Raw genomic sequence first — 21,581 nt, 5'->3', positions numbered from 1 at the left:
TATAACAGGGTCCATTCTCAGTATTGGAGTCCTGGACTCTAATGTCTTTTCCTAAAAATAACCCCCTGCAAAACTTGTTCTTGTCCTGCCTGTATTTAAAGTAGGTAAGTTTTATCTTCAGATGGACTTTTTCCTCCTTTCTTCAGCATATTCTTTCCTGAAAAAGGCTCTTGGAGAAGACAGGTATCTGTCGAATGTAGCTGTTGAATGAGAAGCGAATCCAGTCAAGGACTGTCTTGTATTCCATCTCAAATTTTATAGTTACATCAGCTTCCTTGTATTACAAGGAGAGAGAAGGAGGACAGCATATCTTCCAGCTCATTCATCTCAATACTAGGTGTCATAGAATCACAGAATTTAAGTCCAGACTGGGGCAATCAGATCATCTTGTTTGAACTCTTACAAGTTGCAAGCCCTTATATTTCACCCCCTTAGCACGTATTGGATCTGATAGATTGAATTCCGCACTGAGATGATCACAGCTCCTAAACAAGGATTGGAAAGCCTGAGGAAAAATGCACACATGGGTGGACACACACATGAGAAACAATATGAATTACTGCCTTTTTTCAAAATCGTGATGAGCTGACATGATGGCAGTACATAATAGAATTATGAACTGAATAAACAAGTGATATTATAGTACACACATGATGGCTTTTGCCACATTTCTTCCTGCACTATTTTCTTCTGCACTGTTCTCTTCCAGTCCATCCAAACGTAAGATATGAAAATCTTACTACTGACTGAGCAGTTTTCTTTTAACACTAGCAGAAATGAGGAGCAAACTTAATTCCCACTGAGCTGAATTTTATTTGACTCTGTCCATCAGTATTGTTCAGTGTCATTTAAATCCTCCATTATAAACCTACAGTAATCATGAAATGTCACTGAGGACATAATCTGAAGATACGTACAAGTCAGGGATTGTGTTTGGGTTAAACCTGAGTTACTCCTTGTTGATTTACATCAGTACAACTGAAGAGAATGTGGCTACTTCACTTGGATGAGCCTTATAAAGTTTACATATTGAAAGACAAAGTAAGTTATTTTAAGGAAGTCCAACTTATGCATGCATCGTGCCCAGACAATCTAAATGACTTCCAGAACATTGTTTTTTCTTAATGCTACATCATGCTTAACTGAGAACTGAAATCAGTAGTGCTTCTGTTAAGCACGTTGGCATATGCCATTAGTTAAGGGGCTGGGCTGTCGAAGTATCTCGTCTTTGTGATATCCTATCACTTATGAAATCTTTCAGTAACTTCTTCCATTATTATAAATAGTTTTCTGAAACAATTTTCAAAATAAGGAAGAAGCACACAGAACTTTGTGTAAGTTTATAAAAATAATGAAAAATTAATTCAAAATTCTATTTAGGCACAGTACTTTGGACATACAAGGTAAGGTGGTGGCTGTGTTTGAATGAGTTATTATTGGTGCTCTTTTGTTGGAAGGGCACCTGGAGATCCCGTTTGTGATCAGTTCCCCACTGTGTACTGTACATATACATAATAGCCTGTGGTTTGCAGGAGGTCAGACTAGAAGGTGTGCTAGTCCCATCTGGCCTAGGCCTATGAATAATAGGACACTTGCTACCCAGTGCTTACAGTGTAAATAGACCTGGCAGATGGTGAGGAAACATGGAGGTATTCTGAATTCCCATTTTATAGCTGGATAACTGAGAAACTGATAGGCAACTTGCCCAGGGTCACAAAGGAAGCTGAATTAATACCAAGAACTAGACTGAGCACCAAACAAGTGCCTTGGCCACAAACCTGACCTTTCTTTTGCAGCCCCAAGTAGTTAACAAACTGGCCTGTGCAGGAGCTGGATACCGTTACCAGCTTCTCTTTGGCTCCTTGAGAAAGAGTGATGCCAGTAGGAGGAAGTGGTTTGCTATCGCTGCCTGAGAAGGATGTATCAGCATTCAACCTCTGGGCAGACTGTAAACGCGCTGGGGCAGGACTTTGCGATTTCCACCATACGTGCTTACTGAGGGCAGGGAATAATCCATGCCAAGCAAATATTTTCATTGTAAAGAAGATTCATTCTTAAGTGTATTCAGCAAGCCAAATGAGCTAGCTTAAACTTAAATAGCAGTGAAATTTTAGGTCTAAATTCACATCAGGGATTTATGCTTGGCCTAGGTGTCTAATTCCCTTTGCAGGGGGCAAAGGGCAGTAGTGTGTCCAAATTTTAGATCCTAGAAGTTGCTACTCAGCTAGACTCTGGACCTCCCCAGTTGCTGGCTGTGCCTACGCTGTTTTACATTGGAAAACCTTAGACAGCTAAAGTTCTGTTGTGATCAGCTCCCCATGGTGAAGTGCCTCAAGTACCACTGGAGTATCGCATCCCAAAGGATTCTCAGGAGTCATAATATCAAGATTTCTCTGCCTGTCCCTGTAGCTGTGCTCTGTCTGGCGGTGATTTTTAGAGTAGGCTCTGCAAAAAACATGAGAGGGAAGTGTATTTGTGCTGCTTTCTGTTCAGCTGCTCAGAGGTTAGAGTATTTGCCCAGGAAAGGTTGGGTTTCACTTCTTCCTCTGCCTGACTGGGTTTAGACCAGAAGACTGGGTTCCAGAAGACTGTTGTAGTCCATAAGCTCTCCACTTTCGGGCCATGCTCGTTTCCTTTTAGTTGACATAAAATACAGTGGCTTTTCTGCGCATCATGCTGAGCATATTTGAATCTCACTCCAAAGCATCTATGTTTCTTCAGGTATTGGCATAAGGAACATTTCACAGGGATGACTGAGTGCCGCAGTGCCTGCAATTGCAATGGCTTGGTCACTACCACTATACTCATATCAGTAGCTTAACCTGCCCAGACTCCAAAAGCAGACTTAAAAGAGTTTGTGTCTACACGTTAAGGTTTCTAATCTTAAATTTGAGTAAAGTTGTTAAGCTGTGGCTAAAGACCAGAGTCCTGGACCAGAGCCTATGTCAGGATCCTGTCACTCTGCCTAGTCACGTGGATGGAGACACACAACATGAGCACCAGCACTTCCTGCATTGAGAGTCCCTGAGAAGCTGCTGCCTGTCTTAAAGACAGTGAGAGAAATTTCTTTCAAGTAGCGCAGCTTCATACTGGCTGAATCCACTGTGGCAGAAATGAACGCTTCTTTCTTCTGCCCTTAGAAGGCCATTAGGAATACTTGTCAGCAATTTTTGCAGAGGAAGTAAAGAAGAGAAAGGAAATCAGTTGCAAAAAGTAAGGTGCAGATTTATGATGTCTGATCCTTGCTCCCTAAAGGGATGTGCATGTATATATGGCCTTGGTATCCTTAATTCTTTGATTTTAAATTGGGTCAGCAAGTTTAGGTTAACTGGTAAACTAGAGCACAGTTTTCTAACTTGAGTTTGAATTTGATTTGTCCTATTTTGGCTAAACGCAGGTAGCCAGGATTGCCCAGCTTGCAATAAAAGATGCATTTCTTTTGTATTTCAGCCACTCCCTAAGTAATGAGCTTAAATCTTTAAAAGTGAGATCCTAATTTTCCTTGATCAATTTTATCTTGCAAATAGAAATGTTTGACAGCAAGCAGGCTTTATATTGCTTGCTTCAGAAAGGAAATAGTAAGTGACCCCAGTAATTAAACAAACTGCACTTTCTCCATTTTCTTTGTAAGACGCTGTAAAACTCAACACCAGTGGATTCACTTTTGCTGATTTTTCTGGAGTTTCTTATCTGAGCAGTGGATAACAGATCAGTGAATGCTGTTAAAGAATTTCCAAGCTTTAGAGAGAGAACACTAGGCGGAGTGCTGCTTTCCTGCTGGCTTCCTCAGGCACAGCAAATTCTCTGCAGTTCCTAAGTGTTAACTGGAAACAATGCACTCTTACACAAGGGAAGGAGGAAAAGAGGAATATTTGTTATTCTTTGACACATATGCAAATCCAGAAAAATCAGCTAGAGATTTGAGTGCTGTTATAACAGCTACACTAAGCCCAAATGTTTTAAGTATTTCGTGTGCTCTCGCTGTTGTGGAGGAAGAAAGCTTCTTCTCTTCCTCATTTTCAGATCCTAATCTTACATGATGCAGCTTGAATCCTTACCTTATAGCAAAGATTTCTGATGTAGTGAGAAGTGAAAATGATAGTCAGATTTTCTGATGTTTAAAATCTTTCTTCATTTGCTTTGTCTGGACGTAGCGCATTTATTGCTGCCTGAGTTGCAGGCAGTCTCTCCAGCTGTTTTTACTCCTGTATACTTGCGATCTTTTTAACTTTTATTTCTCAAATGCCCTGGCAATCCTGAAAAAGGGACTCAAGCTGAGAAGCAATTAGCAAGAGGTGCTTGAAGGCTAAAAGTGGATATTCAAACTCTGCAGTGTCCCAGACCACAGAATTAACCAATGAACTAAACTCTTTCAGAGTTTCTCTTAAAATATATGTTGTTTTGCATTTAAAACAAACCACAGAAAAAACACTCTGCATCACAGTAGCAATGGAGCTGCAGTCAGGAACTCCAATTAATAAATATTCAAGTTTACAGTTTTGGGCAATCTGTCTTTGGATTTTTTTTCCTGGTTTGTCCGCAGCCTGAAGGCTGGATTTTTGTGCAAAGTTAGAGCAATCCCAAAGCTTTCCGTCAGAGAAAAATGTGAAGAGTTATTTTGCACATGCAAAAATGCTTCATTTTCTCAACTTGCACATTCAACAGATGCTGGTCTTAGTTGAGAATATATTTGGGGATTTATTATTTGTAAAGCAAATACTAATACTGAAAAAAAAATTCATGTGGAAATTCCCTTTCATTTTTCATTTATGTGAAAAGTGATTAAACATTGCACTCTGCTAGTTGTCATTTTGTTCAGTGTATTTTGCCATTGGCTTAAATGGAAATGGGTATGCAGAGGTTGCTTTATGCTGCTGTTATCATGAAGGTTTGCATATCAAACTGCACAGTACTGATACTTGAGGATGTAAGCAAAAACCAGAATGCTATGAAGAATACAGACAAAGATATAGATGCAGTATGTGGAGGTTTACATAAGTATTATACATTTCATACGTTAGTTTCTGCTTAAGACAAAAGTGAGTCAACCATTGGGAAGATGACAATAGCTTGGAGCAGTGTTTTTTTTAAGTTTTATGTACTGTTGTTCTTTGTTCCTATGGAATGCCTTTGGGAAAATATTGTCCGTAATTCAGCTGACTCTGTTGTATAGCTTTGGTCGGACCTGGTTAGTCTGTGCATCATTTATACACGTGCCTATATGTCAAAGAAATGTGGATAGTAAATTAGCATTCAATTAACCTTGACCTTTTTTTTTTTTTTAAACAAAGACTTCTTCATTCAAGGAGCAGACTATGTACTCTGACTACATATTTTTGCTTTCTAAAAATTAGGATGCTATTCAGTGTGTGAGGGCTGAGGGGTATTAATGGGAGGTTTTCAAGATTGTCTGGTTGTTCTTAAACTGTTTAAAAAAAAATGCAGAAAAACATTATTGAGCATGGATTCTGTTTCCAGGAGAGGAAGAAAGGAGAGAATCTATTATTTAAGAAAGAAATACAGCCAGTGTGATAAAAGTGCCTTCCCACGTCTTCTGGCCAGGTGCTACGTGCATATAAATGTTTCACGTTAAGCTTTAAGATCAAGGAAGAGTCTGTGGGGAACCTTGTTTCCTGGAGATCTGCTTGCTAGAGTAGCTCCCAAGTACTGACTTCCCATTTTTTATTTGGTTATTAAGGATGAAAGGCTACATCATTTTCTGGAATAGCAGTTCCTTGCATGCCATTATCTTTGTCCACAGCTATGAAACTTGCATTTCCATAGGTTCAGGTGGATATTTAGCCTAAATCAGTTCAGCTGCTACCACTACTGTTTCATATACATTTAACCCAGAGGATTGCCTTCATATTGTGTTGTAGAGTAAACAAAAGATATATGGTTTAATTATCTGAGAAACTGTCTTTTTAGATACAGCCGAGCTTAACAGGTCTCCAGCCTATGTAATACAGAGTGCTCTCTGTTACAGCTGAGAAGGAAACTTTGAATGTCTCATTTTCAGGAATCACTCACTCTGGGCTTTGTGTGTGTGTATGTGCAGCCTTACATGTGCAAATCACTAGTATGCGGTTTGGCATGCTATCAAATGTAAACAGAAAGAGTAGAAAAAAACGTGATTGAAATCCATTTGTACTCAGTTTACATGAGCAAATCAGAGGATTGAAATTTTTGCCCTTACTTATTTATCACAGCTACCCTGCATAAATATTCCTTCACAAAAGTCAAAGGCTTTTTTAAAAAGAGACTGGCATGATTAACATGGATGTTTTACATATCTATGCAACAAGCTTAGCAAAGACATTTTTTGTCTTGGAAAAATTCCTGTTTTAACTGCTGTATTTTGTAATTTAGCTAATTTTTATATTTCTAGTGAAATACTGCCAACATGAATGTTTCTGAAGTTGGAATAAAGCCCTTGCATTAACCTTTTCTTAAAAAAAAAAAAAAAAGGAGTAAACAATTTAAGCTGAAAAGTTCTTGTAAAATATTAAATTATTACCAATACAAACGATAGAAATTAGGCTCATTCAACTGTAACGTGTAAGATGATATACAGCAGTAGCCTTTATACAAAGGAGACGAGCAAGCTGCAATAGATGCAGCAATTTTGGATGAAACAAAAACCTGCAAAACCACGCAAAAACCTCATAATTTACAAGGGGGAAGAGTTAGTATAGGGTTTTTTCTTTTATTAAGAATGAAAGATCTCACCCATAGATCTGTCTCTTCCTTTGACCTGCTTGCTTCTGTCTCACTCTTTAAGGTGTTTCAAAAGTACCTCTGAGTCGTTATGATGCCTGAAAAGACGTATGGTGGAATTGTTTGGGAAAAAGATAGTAGCAGCAGTCTATCGTCTGGAGAGTTTATGGTCACGCATTTTCTCTCACATGACACTCATATCAAATGTAAATGTAACAAGGACTGGTCTATATTCTGTACTCTTCAGGTGTTGTCATTGAATCTATTTCTTCCAGCCTCTGGAGAAGAGAAATTGTATTGCTCAAAACCAGGCATGCGGTTGGTATTGTGTGGAACAGGGACCTTTGTGCCTATACCCAAGTTTTGTTGGTGGCACCAAGTCCATGTACACATATATATATGTGTGTGTGTGTGTGTGTGTGTGTATATATATATATATATATATATATGCATATGTTTATGTATGTGTATGTCTGTATATAAAACCCATACGTCCTGAATATCCTGTCATCTTTCTCAGAGACATACAAACTGATTTCTATTATATGTGCCCCTTTTAACAGACAACTTTTTAATGAAAGAAATGAAAGAAATGACCATTCATTTGCAAGTAATAGTAAATAGTAAAGCAGAAATAGCATTTTGAAATATTTTGCATTTTTACATTAAATTTATTTTAATTTCTTCTGTCTTATGTTTGCTGTCTCCAACCTTCCTGTGACTGTTTTTTTTTATCACTACCTTTATAGAGAGGTTAATACAAATGAAGGGTAACCTATTGCTCCACATAAATATGGTTAAGAGGAATTTCCATGCAGACATATGAAGGCAACAGGAAGAAAAGAGAGTAAGCACAGTTTTGTATAGCCATCACCAAAAAAACCCAAAACAAAACAAAACAAAAAAACCAAGACGACAAGGCTTTGATAACTTGTTATCTGGTAGTGAGATATCTCTTTTTGGAACACTTTCCTAAGACTTCCTACGAAAAGTTGTATACATCAGATAAGATACCTGTTCAGACTGAATCTTGCTTTACCTTTAACATAATGGAATGTGTATGGAGAAAACTTATCAACTTTTAAAGCAAGACTAAACATTTTTGTTTTCTTTTGTTTAAGTCACTGTTTAAAATAAGTAATATCTGGAAAAGATTCATTTTGATTCTCATTTCTGTGCTGGGCAATCTAAGGCTTAGCCAGCTAAATTGTATTAACGGTAACCTGCTTTCCCAGAAGTGTTCTGTTTCTCCACCTGCTATTATTTATGGCACTTTCCTAGAAAAGGAAATGGGTTCCACAGGGAAGTTGTATAAGATAGAAACACAGTGAAGGAAGTTGAAATAGTAGAAGATAAAGACATGATTTGAATTTATTTAGCTTAAAATATAAACATAGCTAAAAGCACAGTAAGCAGGAGGCTAATATCCTTGGCACAGGATGGAGACAGATGATCTACTTGGTCGATTGCCCTAGCAGCTCTTCTGGTACTGGCAGTAGGTGCTGAAGTTCAAATGCTGGTTTTTAAAATAGTCCGGTTAAGGAGAATTACTGAAAACAGTCTAGCAGTAAGAGCTTTGAGAGTCAAGAGGTCTGCTTGCACAATTCTCGGTCTTGTAAGTAACTATAGTGTAGCTGATATGAACAAAATTCAACAGTGTTTCTCTTATGCTCCTAATTCAGCAAAACATTTGATTATATTCTTAGATTTAGGGACACGTTTGAACACTGCATCGGGGAGTATATTTAAGCTTATGAATGCCATATTGGGAAGCGTGTACGTCCTACAAGTTGTGTTATCAAAGGAGTGCAAGTTGAAGCCTCCGTTATCCTCCACTTGCAATCTTGTTGGCTTTGTACAGAATGTCAGGGTGTCAGAAAAGCTGGCAGTAGCCAACACTTTTCTTGCTGTATAGCAAGAAGGCACAGTTCCTGGGATTTTCTAAGAACTTTAACCTAAAAAATTCCTCTTTTATGAGCACCTAAGATACTACGCTCTATTTTGACATCACCTCTGACGCATTCTACCATTTGGGTTTTTATACAGTAAATGTTTTGTTTACTTTAACATTCTGTTAAGCGTTTTATGGCGTGACATTATGATCTGGATATTTGGTAGACAACTCTGATCTAAACTTTCAGAATATGTCTGTCTGTGGTTATAGGGCAGTTGAACTGATGACTAATGTGAAACTCTGTGTTCCTCTGTTACTTAACATTTGTCTCTATACTTTTCTTTCCCTCTACTTCTCACTCTGATACTCCAGTTTTCTTCAGTTTTTTCTTCAGGAAGCTTTTCTATTCACTGTGTATTTTTAATATTTTCATTTTTTTCTCAAAGTCTTCTGTTCTTCTTAACAGATGCATCAAAGGGAAAGTAAACATTTTTATCTTTGGCACTCCCTCTTTGTTACTAATATTTTCTAAAATATGTTTTTCCTCTTTGGTTATTAAACCCCTCTCCTCTTTTTCCTGTTTCTAATCTTTTATTTTTGAATCCGTTCTCTTCCCCTCCTGTATTTTATCCTCCTCTTTCTTAATTTCCCTTTAATTGTCTCCACAATACTTCTTTTCTCCAAAGTATGGAGTAGTGGTGTTTCACTTTTTCTGATTCATTCAAGCCTGAAAAAGAATCATTTTTCTTTTTCAGCCTCAGTAATTCTGCTCTGCTATCAGGACTGTAGAGGCATGAGATGGAGCCCTGTACTTCTGCGAAAGGATATATAGTTGCTGCCATTTGCCCACCGAGATGAACAAAAGCCTCTGCACCAAAAAAAAAGAAAAGAGAAAAGAAAAAAAAAAGAAAAAAAAACAAATAAAATGAAGAATCTTGGAGGAGCCCCTCGGAGAGTTCACAACTGCTTTTCCTGAGACAAAAAATGTATCTTACCCTGTTTTAAAAAGATTACTATTGCTCTAAGGTAAGCCTCATTTATTGATAATATAAGTGGCTTGATATGTTTATAAATATGAATTTCAAAGCTGTGTGCTAAAGGAAAGCTGAAGTTTTAAAAGCAGTGTGCCTGCCTAGAAAGTGTACTGCCACATACGCTGGGCTTGTCTTCAGTCTGATTCGTCTTCATGCTTTTCGTGCAAATCGAAGCGCTTGGTCATTAACACAGTGAGTCACAGTAACATGTTATGATCTGATCTGGCATTTATAAGGAAATAGAGTGTCTAGCCTTGGATGCCTCTCCTCCAGGTCATTTGTCCTAGTGATAAAGAGAGTGGTTGCTCCCAAGAGAAAGGAAAGCCGCCCATTATGTCAGCTCACACCCTGGAAAAGGCTACTGATTTCAGTGCTTCTATTTGTACAGCATCTTCACTTGTGCCCTCTAAACAGGGTCAGTGTGATAACAGTGAGGAGAGAGGAGTTTCAACCATCAGTGAGTGCTCAGAGAAACGGTGTAAGTAACACTGTCAAAGATGAATATAAATTGTAGACAAGCTGGCTTGTTTGGTATTCTTTTTTTTTTAAATACATATATAATGATTTGTTTTCTGGATCATTGATTTAAATGTCAGACAGATGAAAAGCAAAATTTCTATGATGCCTTTATCATTATTCTGACAAGGACTGCTTTTAAGTTAAAGACTGATAACGAATGCCAACTTTTGACGTTACTAGAACAGCCCTACCAGCTTTAATTTTCTCTTCTTGTTGTCAGAGAAAGGCCATTAGAGATAAATTATGATCTCAAACTGGTTAATCTAGCAATGTGCATTTTTTCCATAAGTTGCCTTAGCTGGTTTATAAAGCAATATATAATCTCATTGGGAAGTAGTCTACAGAAAGGAAAATCTGCAAGTATCTGCCATCATCAGTCTTTATTCCAGGTGTTCTCAAACTGCTGGAAGGCCACACTGAGTTGAACCGTTGCATCCTATTACACAATTAAATGTACAAACTAGTTTGTTCTGTTTGATTATACTTTTCTGTATGGTTTTCCTGACACGCTAGAGACCGCTAGAGTGTGCTCAATTATAACTTTGATAGGAAGCGTACATAGTCATACGTTGGGAATGCTCAGGGTTGCTAAAAGTTTATTCTTTCCAGTAAATTAGGGAGCTAGTGCTCTTGTCACTGTAGATCAAAGTTAATTGACCTCATACCATTAGCATCAATATAGTTAGAGCACAGAGTTTACACAGAAAGCTGGAGAGTTTTCAACTGGAAAGTTTCCTTTCAACCAACCTGTCTGTGTGTGTACGTTGTGCTTTCACGCTTCAGGTGAGAAGGAACTGTGCAGGTTCTCAAGATTTCATACAGGAGTCTCTTGCCTCAGATCACACGCGGGCACCGCTATGTTCTGTCAAGCCAATCTCTATTCTTTTCTCTTTCTGCTCCTTTCTCTGTGTTTCTTCCTCCTACCAATTTATTAGTTTGATAAATGTTCAGCTACAGCATTCTCAGTAAAACAAATTGACAGCTAATAATACTTCGCACCTCTTTAACCTAGTGTAGCTGAGCTTTTCAAAGCTTTTATAAACATCAGATGATTCAAGCATCACCCAATCAAGTAGGCCACTGTTATTCATATATTTTGACAGACAGGTAAAATAAAAAAACAAAATCAGACAGTTGCCTTACGACCACAGGAGTGTTTGTGTGAAAGCCAGGAAGATAACGTATATCCTCTGACATCTATTGCTATGCCTAACCATACAATGATTTTTTTTCGAATTTGTATATGATTATCATTATGATTAAAGGGATTATGATCAACATTCTTTTGGGAATAGCTAATACGACTTCTTTATTTTTATGCCAGAAGCTTTCAAGTGTAATATATCATCCTGAGTATGTTATAATAGGGCTGACACAAACAAGAGAGTACACTAAAAAAATCCACAGTGCAGCTCAGCAGGATGTTAGCACAGATATATAAGGTGATGTGTGAAGTGAATGAGAGAAACAAAGAATTGGGGAGAGAGATGAGAAGGTCCTGATAAAATCAGCAGAAAATACAGAGAATGACAAAAAGTCAGAATAAGGAAAGACTAGGAAGGGAAAGGAGACAGGTTGGATTTATGCATCTGTAAATTAAAATATTTTATATCTGAAATATTCTACATGTTTCACTATCATGATATGATTTAGAGTGTAAATAGGATATTTAAAAATATCTTGACATATAATTATATTAATTATATAATATGCTGATGTATAATTTTATATAATTATATCCATGATATATAGTAGCTCTAATTTCAGAATCTAAGACCTATTGCTGATTTAATTAAAATCTCTGTAAAACAGCCATTCTCACAGTTAAAATCCATAAGAAGCTATTGGAATTGTCTCATCTGATATAAACACTGTTTTTGCCCAGTATTTCAGCACCAGAAATCACCTAGTGATCTTGGAGGTCAAACTAGAACACACATTTTACAAAGAGCACAACAAGGCCCAAGAACGTTCACATTAGTACAGCCAGGTACCTTAGAAGCCCTGGATTCCAGGTCCTCATCATAAATTTGAGACTATCCCGAGATCTAACCTCCGTGGTTTTGGTCATTTATGTGTAGTAGTTTTTCCGATCATGCAGTCCACTCACCTGCAAATGTAAGTTGCCACAGAATTTTTAGTAATGGCTGTCTGAGTGCTATTTTGTATGAAATTTAAAATGCAACCCAACAAAAAAGGCAAGGAGCCATGAAATAAGAAGTTCAGAAAGAGTCAGTGACAGGATATATTGTGGGATAAATTCTTATGTTGCATTAGCACAGAGAGGCACAAAACCTAGACCTGGCTGGAAAATGGGAATTCCATTTTGCTTCAGGTCTGCTTTAAGTAAAGCCAAGATCTTTAAAAATAAATATTTGTCGGGGGAAAGAGATCACTAAGGCTTTGAGTTCAGAACAGGTGACAGTCTACAGAAATCAATTGGGAATCATCAGTCCTATATACCAGTTCCTGATCTGAGGTTCCTGAATAAGGGTCCCAGGTCTCATCCAGAGGCTCTCTCTTCCAGACAACTGGCAACTCTCGTTGCATTTCTTTCTATCTTTGAGCCAAAATGTCTAGGTTTGAGAAACTTTTCTAGTGAAAGCTTTATCAAAAATAAAAAGCATCAATGCTGATGAACTATCATTTTCCCATACAATTTTTCAAATATAATCTTGTGTGTATATTCTATAGTCCTATCAAAGCAGGCATTCTTACATACTGCAAACCAAAGGCTAGGCTTCTCTCATGAATATGTTGGTTTGCCTTCTTATTTGAAGAAATCTTTTTTTTTTGATCCTTATGGTAAAGGTCTAGAGCGCGTCTCAGTACTGCTCTTGAAGTTAAACCTATGATTCATTTTACTAAGTCAATATGTTGTAAAATTGCCTTGAATTACATAAAGGAGGCAACATGAGAGTCTGAGAAATGTCATTCATAAGTCCAATCCTGAATTTCTTGCTAAGGCAAAGCACAGAATATAATGAGGGTTTTATCACGATGTTGCAAGATTAGCCCTTATGTTCTACAGATATGCATATAGCTGCTTATATTCAGAGGAGCACATTAGGAAACTTTCAAAAGTCACTAAGAAGAGAATGTAACCCACAATGTAAATTACAATTAATTATTAGACATTGCCAAGAAACAACATAGAAGGCTACAGATTGCAGATGAGGTAAAACATAGAAACAAATGCAAGACCTTCAAAAATTCAGTGTAGGTGTTATCAGTTAGAATAAAATATTTGGAGAGAAACTCTTAATTTTCCAGTGAATAGTAGCGTTTCTGTAGGAGGACACAGAACCCCAGAATAACACCGTGCAGAGTGTTATTCTAAATGAAATCACCTTTTTTCTTGGAGTGTATGTTTGCAGTATCCTTTTTCAAGACTTCTGTACCATGGAATAACTGTTAGTGTGTAGTCACTTTCTGCACCAGTTATTCTGTCTTCTGGGGATTCAATTGATTTTTCACGTCTCAGCATGTGAAGACCCAGACTGTGCCCTATTGCCTGTGAGTGTGTGGTGGCACCAGCAGCAAGGGATGTCAAGGCAAATGCTTTTAGGACAAGCGCAGCAGTGACGGAAATACCACAGAGAGCTTTAAGGTTCCATGGAGCTGCAGGCATTTTCTCATCTGAGCAGTTCAAAGTACGGCATGATGTGGATTTCAAGTGGCAAGAGGCTTTGTTGCGTAGGATCATGCCTTCTTATTAATGTTAAAAAAATACTTTGACTTGTTACTGTCCTTAGTTTCAAGCAAAATTTATTTTCTTTTTGGATTTGGATTTGATCCTCAACTCTTTATGCATTAAATTAATTCATATTGTTTTCCTAATCCTGTTAAAATGAAAAGATACTCCTGAGAAGAGCAGAAGGTTGAAGACAGATGTGGGAGCAAGAGGACTGATGCTATGTTGGCTGAGATAGTACTTAATGCACTGTGCCATCAGGCAGTAATTGTATTATCTGCATTTAATTGCTGTCAGGGCACCTGAAACTTCTGCATAGGCTGAGAAGAGTAACAGACTCTCCCTGGACACTTGTCTCGCTTTTGTATCTCTCTGATCTTAAAGTTTCTTAATATGAAACGGTAATAGAAAGAGGCCAATGGGATTGTAGTGGCAACATAGGTACGTGGAGGAGCACAGCCATGGCGTATGAAGGCCAGTTGCGAGGCCAGTGATTACCTCTCTTTTTCCCCTAATGATATACCTACTCCCTGTGCTGCACCTGTGATAAAGCATGAAGTTTGTAAACATTGCTTGCTTTTGTACAGTATTCCTTTAAATCAACCCTCATTTGGAGCTTGTGAGAATATGACACAGATGTTGCTGAAGGTGGAATTGGGCCTTTTGACCTCTGTATAGTTTGTCCATTTAAACCTTGGCCCTTTATTTCTATTAATAAGATAAGCAAGTCAGGATGTGATGCTGTTATGAACTTATGACAGCGCTTGGTCTCTGTGATGCATGCATGAGTTGGGGTTTTTTCCCCAAAGAATGGACTCGATTTAAATTAGAGGAAATAGCTTTCGAGGTTGAGGACTGACACGACTGGCAAAACAAGCTCTAAACTAGGAAGTTAGGGAAGAATGTTGGGAAAAAATCATGTATACTTAAGCCTGCTACAAACAGAAAAAAGGAAAGAAGTGCAGTTGTAAAAGAATATCGAACGTTATGAGTTTGGCCAGGGGGGAATAGGTAATAGTGGAATGTATATGGTCTTGGGAGACTTCTGATCTCCCAGAATAAGATTGAAAAATAAATGTTCATTGAAAAACTGGACATTTGAATACTGACACTTTTTTCCTCAAAACTTACTTTCCAATAAAGTCAGGTCTCAGATATTCTTGGAAGTGAATTTTGTTACCAAACACTGAATGAACCAGCAAAAAATGATGATACTTATACTTAGTTTTACTGAGCAGCAAGATCTAAAAGGGCTGGACGTAAAAACTGAATTCATAGCTGGTTTGATTCTGTTCAATTCTGTAAGAAAAGCAGAAGGTAAATCTGTATTTCTGGGACCTTAGAAAGGCACACTGAGAAACTGAGGAAATGTAGGGAGTTGTGGGAAGCTTAAACATTTGAATGTGGAGGAGGCACTGTATAACTTTGAATCAAGAAAACAAGTTTTATCAGCAAAAAGAGGACAATAGTAAGGAGGAGTATAGATGTCCCTGTAAGGCTGATCACCTTAAACTGGATGCTAAATGTGTGAAGAGAATTGATAAAGAATGCAAAAAAGGATTGATTACAAAGCAGAATTATGCCCTGAGTCTTAAAAAAAAATATATCAAATTAAAGCAACAACGGCCAAAGGCTGTGTTAAACTAGACCTAGGTATTCATTTCAGTTATGTGCAGAGTTCTGCAGCTTTGCAAACATAAATTTAGCAAGGAGGGAAAATTCTGCTCCTGGGTCTTTTCTAAGTGGCGTGCACATGCTAAAGTAGGGGTGTGTGTGATGGCGTTAAACAACTGAACAGGGCAAGCCACCTTGCGCGCCTGGGAGCACGTTCCTTGTCCCTGAGAAGGGCTAAAAGAGAGGCTATAGTCTCAGTACTTCCTCCTCCTTCCCTCCTCCCCCAAAATCTGCACTTGGAGTATATTTTGTAATGACCCCTTCTGGGGCTTGTTTTAGGTGCTTGTAGACCATCAATAAACAAAGCTCAGCATAAGCCCTCTGCCAAAGCTTGCCGTTCACAGACTTCTCTGGGTATATCTTTCATTCCTTCCTGTCCCTTCCAAGCCAGAGAGACAATTCAGGCTTGCACATAACCTGCCTGAAGCTAACAAGAGTTGCATGACCAGGATATGTGTTGATGTTTGCAGTTAGGAGGAGGCTAAACAGTTGGTTAGGATGCTAATAGCAGATCTAGGTTAAACTGGAATAACATGTGGCACTAGGTTTAATGCCATGGCCAAAGTGAAGAGCTCTCTTGGAAAAAGGCAAAACTAAAGAACGTTCTTCTATACAGGATTCCTCCCTCTTCTATTGTCCCATTTGGAAAGTATGTAATAAATAAGGGAGAAAGTTGTAGGACAAAAAAAGATAGTGAATGAAATCACAGTTGACAAAGGTAAACATACTTCTGGAGAACTCATTTCGGTCTCACTTAATGTTGTTAAAAAAAATTAGCGGTTATTTGACATTTTGGCTTTAATCTTTCTGGCTTTTAGTTCTCTGCCTGTAAAATGGTAATAATAATATTATTGTATGTGCTGGTGAAGGTTGTGTGTGTATGTGACAAGAACATGAGTTCTTGCTGTAGAGCACCACAGAACTGGTGACACAGAAATCAATAATTTTATTCCCAGTGCAGTAATGGGGATTATGTGAAAATAAGTTTTGGAATGATCCACTGAATGAACAGTGTTTAATATGTAAATATTTGCAGAGTAAGGCAGGGATTTTGTAGGAAAAGTATGGGAGGTGATAAAAACATTTAAGATTGTGCCATACTGTTGTTTCATGGAGAAACTGAAAGTTGTACGAGCAGCCTTAAAACCAGTGTTTCCTTACTTTTTAAAAGTATTTTTGTAAAATACCAAACCATGCCATCTGGCCCTCTTGGACATCACTTAAGACAGTTTTATACTGAGTCCAGCAAAAGTTTGAGTAAAGACTGACTGCAGTTGGAGTGAGAGTCCATGGATTTGGCCAGAGATAACTATTTTTGCAGTTATTCTAAGAATCTGAAAAAACATTGCCAATAAAATTATATAAAATTTCAATCTTCATTTTATACCACGGTATTCAAATAAGCCTATTGTAATTCTAGTTGTGGGAAAACACTGAAGTTAATCAGCTACAGGATTTGATAAACACTCTGAGCAAAATGAGAGTTTTCCACTAGCTGTATAAAGTATTATTTCTATGAAGTTCTACAATGATACCTTCCTGTTTGCCTTATATGTAAACTCTGCCAGGTGTATTACAGCAAGCTTACAGCTTCACAGTAAATTCTTTTAAAGAAGACACAGTACTTTAGCAGCTCACTGGCTTGCTTTTGTGATATGAATGCGGTTTCTTCTGCATTGGTTCTTTTGTCTGTAATGTAGCTTTTGCTGCACATCCAGAAGAAATAAGGGATTACAGTGAACTAAACCTGTGAAACATGCATTGTAAACAGTATTATTTCAGCAACATTGCTCATAATGTTAAAGTACAGAGTTTTGGGTTTTTTTTACAGAAATTATGAGCTTACGAAATATCATGCAAATATCATGGATATTTCAATACCTCTGCAGTCCCGACCTTCCTTACCTCATGTGAAATGTGAAATTTGAGTGATTTTTTTCCCCTTTATTTTCTGCCTTTAAATATTGTAAATCAAACAGTCAACACATCCAAACCACACCAGTTCTTTGAATCCTTCTGGAAGACTCCCTACTGTGCTCTCTGAATTTTTAAGCTTTTTAGCATCTCCTGTGACAGCAAGTTTTCTTCCAGTGGACATGTGCAGCATGCAGCCTGTCAGCTTTTACCAACCTCTGTCACTCAGGAAGAACTTAAGCATTCCTATGTTAACTTATGTCTGATAGTTAGAAGTGGTCAGGTCTTTCCTCAATGAATCCTGTAACCTCACCTCTTGCATTAGAATAAATACAAATTCTGGTAGCCCCTTGTTTAGTCTTTCACATGTTCAGCTTTGCTTGCAGGCTGAAGTCATCAAGGCGATATGTTTTTATTTGTCAGTATTGCTCCGTGCGCTCCCTCTAGTGATCCAACCACGTATAAACATTTGTTTCGGAGGTGGGAGAACTGGAATTTCCCAGATGGCTCACAAAAGGTTTAATGAAGTATGCAGCACAACCATTTCATTACAGCACACTGTGTACTTTTATCTTTAATAACTGCATTCCTCATCCAAGAAGTCTCTATAGCTTTCAGAAATGAATTACAGAAGTATTGTTTCACTGAATATATTTTTCCATGACAAGAATAGCACTTTCCTAAACCATTGTATTTATTAGCAACCTGGCAACCTGTTACCCTCTGACACTACTGTCATTTTCATCAGCCTTGCTAAAGTGAGTATCATTTAAAATCCCTTTAAAAATTATTAAACTGGTTTTATTTTATTGATTTCTTCTTTTCTTTTTAACTGTACATGAAACAAGAAAATAAAAGAGACTATAAAATATTAGAATTTTTAGCCTGATTTGATGGCAGTCAGAAATTCAGGCAAGCCTCAGAGTGAGATCATTTTCGTTGGTGGGACAGAGGAATTGTGCTGTCCTGATAAGGAACAGGTTGACTTAGGAGATGATGTTCTACAACTCCAAGCCAAAGTGTGAAGCTCCGTGTTATTCCCAGGTAGCAACTGCTTGAGCAGAGCTGCCGTTTCCTAATAGTTTAGAGGCACTGAATCTGTAGAGATAGAGGCCCATGCACACACATTTTCTTGCTTCTTTGCTCCTTGCACTGGCACATGCCTACTGTTTGCTGTGTGGTTTCTTTGTCCACTTAGGATGTAAAGATATGTATCAAGATCATATATAGAGAGAGTGGAAGATGTTGTGCTTACTTTCTACATGACAGGTGAATTTTACCCTGTCATAATAATAGTATGAGGGAATTAATTACCTTGAAATAACAAAAGAAGAACATAAGAAATACTGGCTTTTCCAGTATGTTATAGTACTTCTGCTTAAATAACCGTTCTTAATTTATTAAACAAGTTTTTGGCAACAGCACAGTTCCTGGTGGACAGAGCTGAGAATTAGTTACCACTGGCACCTCTTAGCTAAGCTAAGAAATTAAGAGGCAAGGAGACTGATATGCCTTTTGATCCACGAGTCATCCTTCTGAAATATGCTCTTAGATCTTTAGAGAAATCATGTGTGACCTAGTTGCTGTGGACAGGGATAGGGATGCAAAATCCTTCCAAAGAGGTCAGTTCAGCATGGATGTTCAACCTCTTTAATCCATGTCATTATGAAAGGCTTCATCCATTGTGTAATTCAAAGGCGTTACAAGAGTTGTGATTGAAATAATTTCATTTCTCATATATTTACATAAAACTATTAGAACAAAGTATATTTTAAAAAACTGTAGCTTTATTTCCTGTGTCAGAATTCTGTCCTTGGAGCATTACAGAATTAGTTTTCACGTAGAACTCTTGGCAGATATTTGAAAGAGAAACTTGGGCTGTATACCCAGCACAGCTGCAGCTACAGCTCAGCTTCTATGTTTATAATGCGAACGTCATCCTATTCATTAAGGCCAAATTCTGCCCCTCTTTGGAGAGACTTTAACTTCCCATGAACTTCAGCAGATTCTGAGGCTGAGTACAGCTAATCATGGGCCAGTATCAGTATTTCAATAAGGATTTGTTTAGACACAAAGTATAAACAACATCCAGTTCTTCAGGTGTTGATCCAATGGGTATCAGATGAGCAACCTGGGCAATTACATGAACCGTGTGCCTTGGACAACTCACAGCTGCTCACAAGCCGCTCTGCTCGGTGTGCACAGTAACTTTGGTAGGTCCAAGACATGTTAAATCTACTGCGTGTGTGTGATTAATCCGTGCATGCACAGTGAGTCTTACTGGCCCGGGCTGACAAAGTCATATGTAATTACTTCATTAGCAACCAGCAATTGCATACTGAAAACCAATCTATAGTAAAAACAATCTGCAATTAGCCTGACTGCATCCTTTGTCCTTTGCTGTTGTATATTAATATCTTTATACTCCCTGCTAAAGTCTATCTCATCTAATTCATTCCTATAGTTGGGGACAGGGGGGCGGTTCCAGGTCTACAGAAAAAATGTGAAGCTACTGAGTGGACTGTTAGCCTCAGCTAGAGATGCAGCAAGCAGCTGTTTCTCCTAATGCAGGGGTGGAGGTAACAGGGCTGAAAGATACTTCTGTAAACTTGTAAGAAATATGTAGGTGTACGTGACAGTGTAGGTAAGACCTTAGCTGTTGACATTTTCTAAACCTTTGCTTGGTTGCTTTCATTTAAAAAAAAGGTGAGGGGGGGGAGGTGGAAGTTGTAGATACCAAATTCATTTGGCCTGGCAAACAAGAAAATTGCAATGCAGGAATCGATTTGAAGGTTGCAGGATTTGCAAAGAGGGTGATGAAGGAGGGAAAACCTGATCCAGAAAGAGGGCTTACAAGCAGAACCAAAAGGGATCCAAGCATATCTTGGCCTATAATCATAACACATCTATTCAAGGATTTTTTTTTTAGTGGACCTGTATCTGTGTTCTTCCTGTCCGTGCATTATATTGGCAACAGCTACTTTGTGGACATTGCTCATTGAGCAGGGCAGCAGTTTGATATTTTTAATTCTATTTTTAGTAGCCTGAGTGCTTTGGTAAAAGCAGTTGCTCCTGTTCTGCAAATCACAAGATGACTAACACTGAATCTTCTCTCATTTGTGAGCTGAGTCCAGAGAAGTTTTAGTGGAAGCTGAATTTGTGGAGAATGCATAGCCAGTGCTGCCATGGATTTTAAAGTAAGATAAAGGCAAATTTCTGTTTTTATGTAAATATAATCTTGCCTCCCCCACAAACACACAAAAAAGGAAACACAGAGAAGTGTAATGCAATGGAGGGGTTGATCTTAAGAGTTACATCAGTCAAATGGGGCTCCAAAGCAAGGGAGCAGCTCAAATTGAATTTTAGCACCTCTGGCTTTCAGAACTCAGTTGGATGTAATGTCTACATCAAGGAACTGACAGAATGAAGCTAACTGGTGTGAAAAAAACCCACTCCTTCTGAAGAAGCTTCTAAATACCAGTTGTCTAAATCTATTGATAAGCATGGATGCATTATTAATGAAGCTTGCAGCCTGCCTAGTGCTGCTCAGATGGTTCAAGCATTTAGTAGGAAATATTTCTGTGAAGTGCTGCACAGAATAATGACAGTGTCTGTCTTAAATCGAACAAATGACTGTAGCAAGCTCTGGGGAGGCTCAGAGCAAGCAGATGCTTTCCAAGTGAAAGGCAGTGAGGTACCACCTGCTGTAGGCAGGCAGGCAGGAACAGTCCACTAAATATTGGCTTGTTAATAATTCAAGACAACAGGAACCCCTAGCTCTTCAAGCATGGCACTGCCCCTTCATCATGTGGCTTTTCATCGCCCTAATGAGGTACTTGCAGAATCAGACACTGAAATGTCTTGCAGATATTCCCCAAAGACTAGGGCTCAAGCTGCCACAATTCTGAATAAGAAGTTGTCGGCAGTACACAAAATCAAGAGGGTTTGAAAAACGGCAGGATAAATGCTTTAACTAAGTACTGCTGTTTGCTACACATTGCTGCATAATGACTCAGTCTGTGGTTTGTAAGGCTATTGAAGAAGAAAGTACATCTTATGACAATTCTCTGACTAAAAATAATTCACATTCCAATTTATTACAGGTGTATTGATAGTTTTCTTTGCAACAAGAAGT

At 38.1% G+C, this 21,581-nt stretch overlaps 1 protein-coding gene across 1 annotated transcript in view; it reads left to right on the top strand.

Annotated features, from left to right (window-relative positions):
* Positions 1-3,046: 3,046 nt before the first annotated feature.
* TTC29 (tetratricopeptide repeat domain 29) overlaps positions 3,047-21,581 on the top strand; it is a 219,937-nt gene continuing 201,402 nt past the window's right edge. The window contains exons 1-2 of the mRNA XM_068942226.1: positions 3,047-3,213; positions 9,367-9,637. The gene's annotated coding sequence lies outside the window, so the exon portion shown is untranslated. The remainder of the gene's footprint in view (positions 3,214-9,366; positions 9,638-21,581) is intronic.

The sequence above is a fragment of the Struthio camelus genome, chromosome 4 (assembly GCF_040807025.1).
Source record: "Struthio camelus isolate bStrCam1 chromosome 4, bStrCam1.hap1, whole genome shotgun sequence".
NCBI classification, from domain to species: Eukaryota; Metazoa; Chordata; class Aves; order Struthioniformes; family Struthionidae; genus Struthio; species Struthio camelus.
The sequence above is the reverse complement of the archived record's forward strand: the minus strand, read 5'-3'. Positions and strand labels throughout refer to the sequence as shown.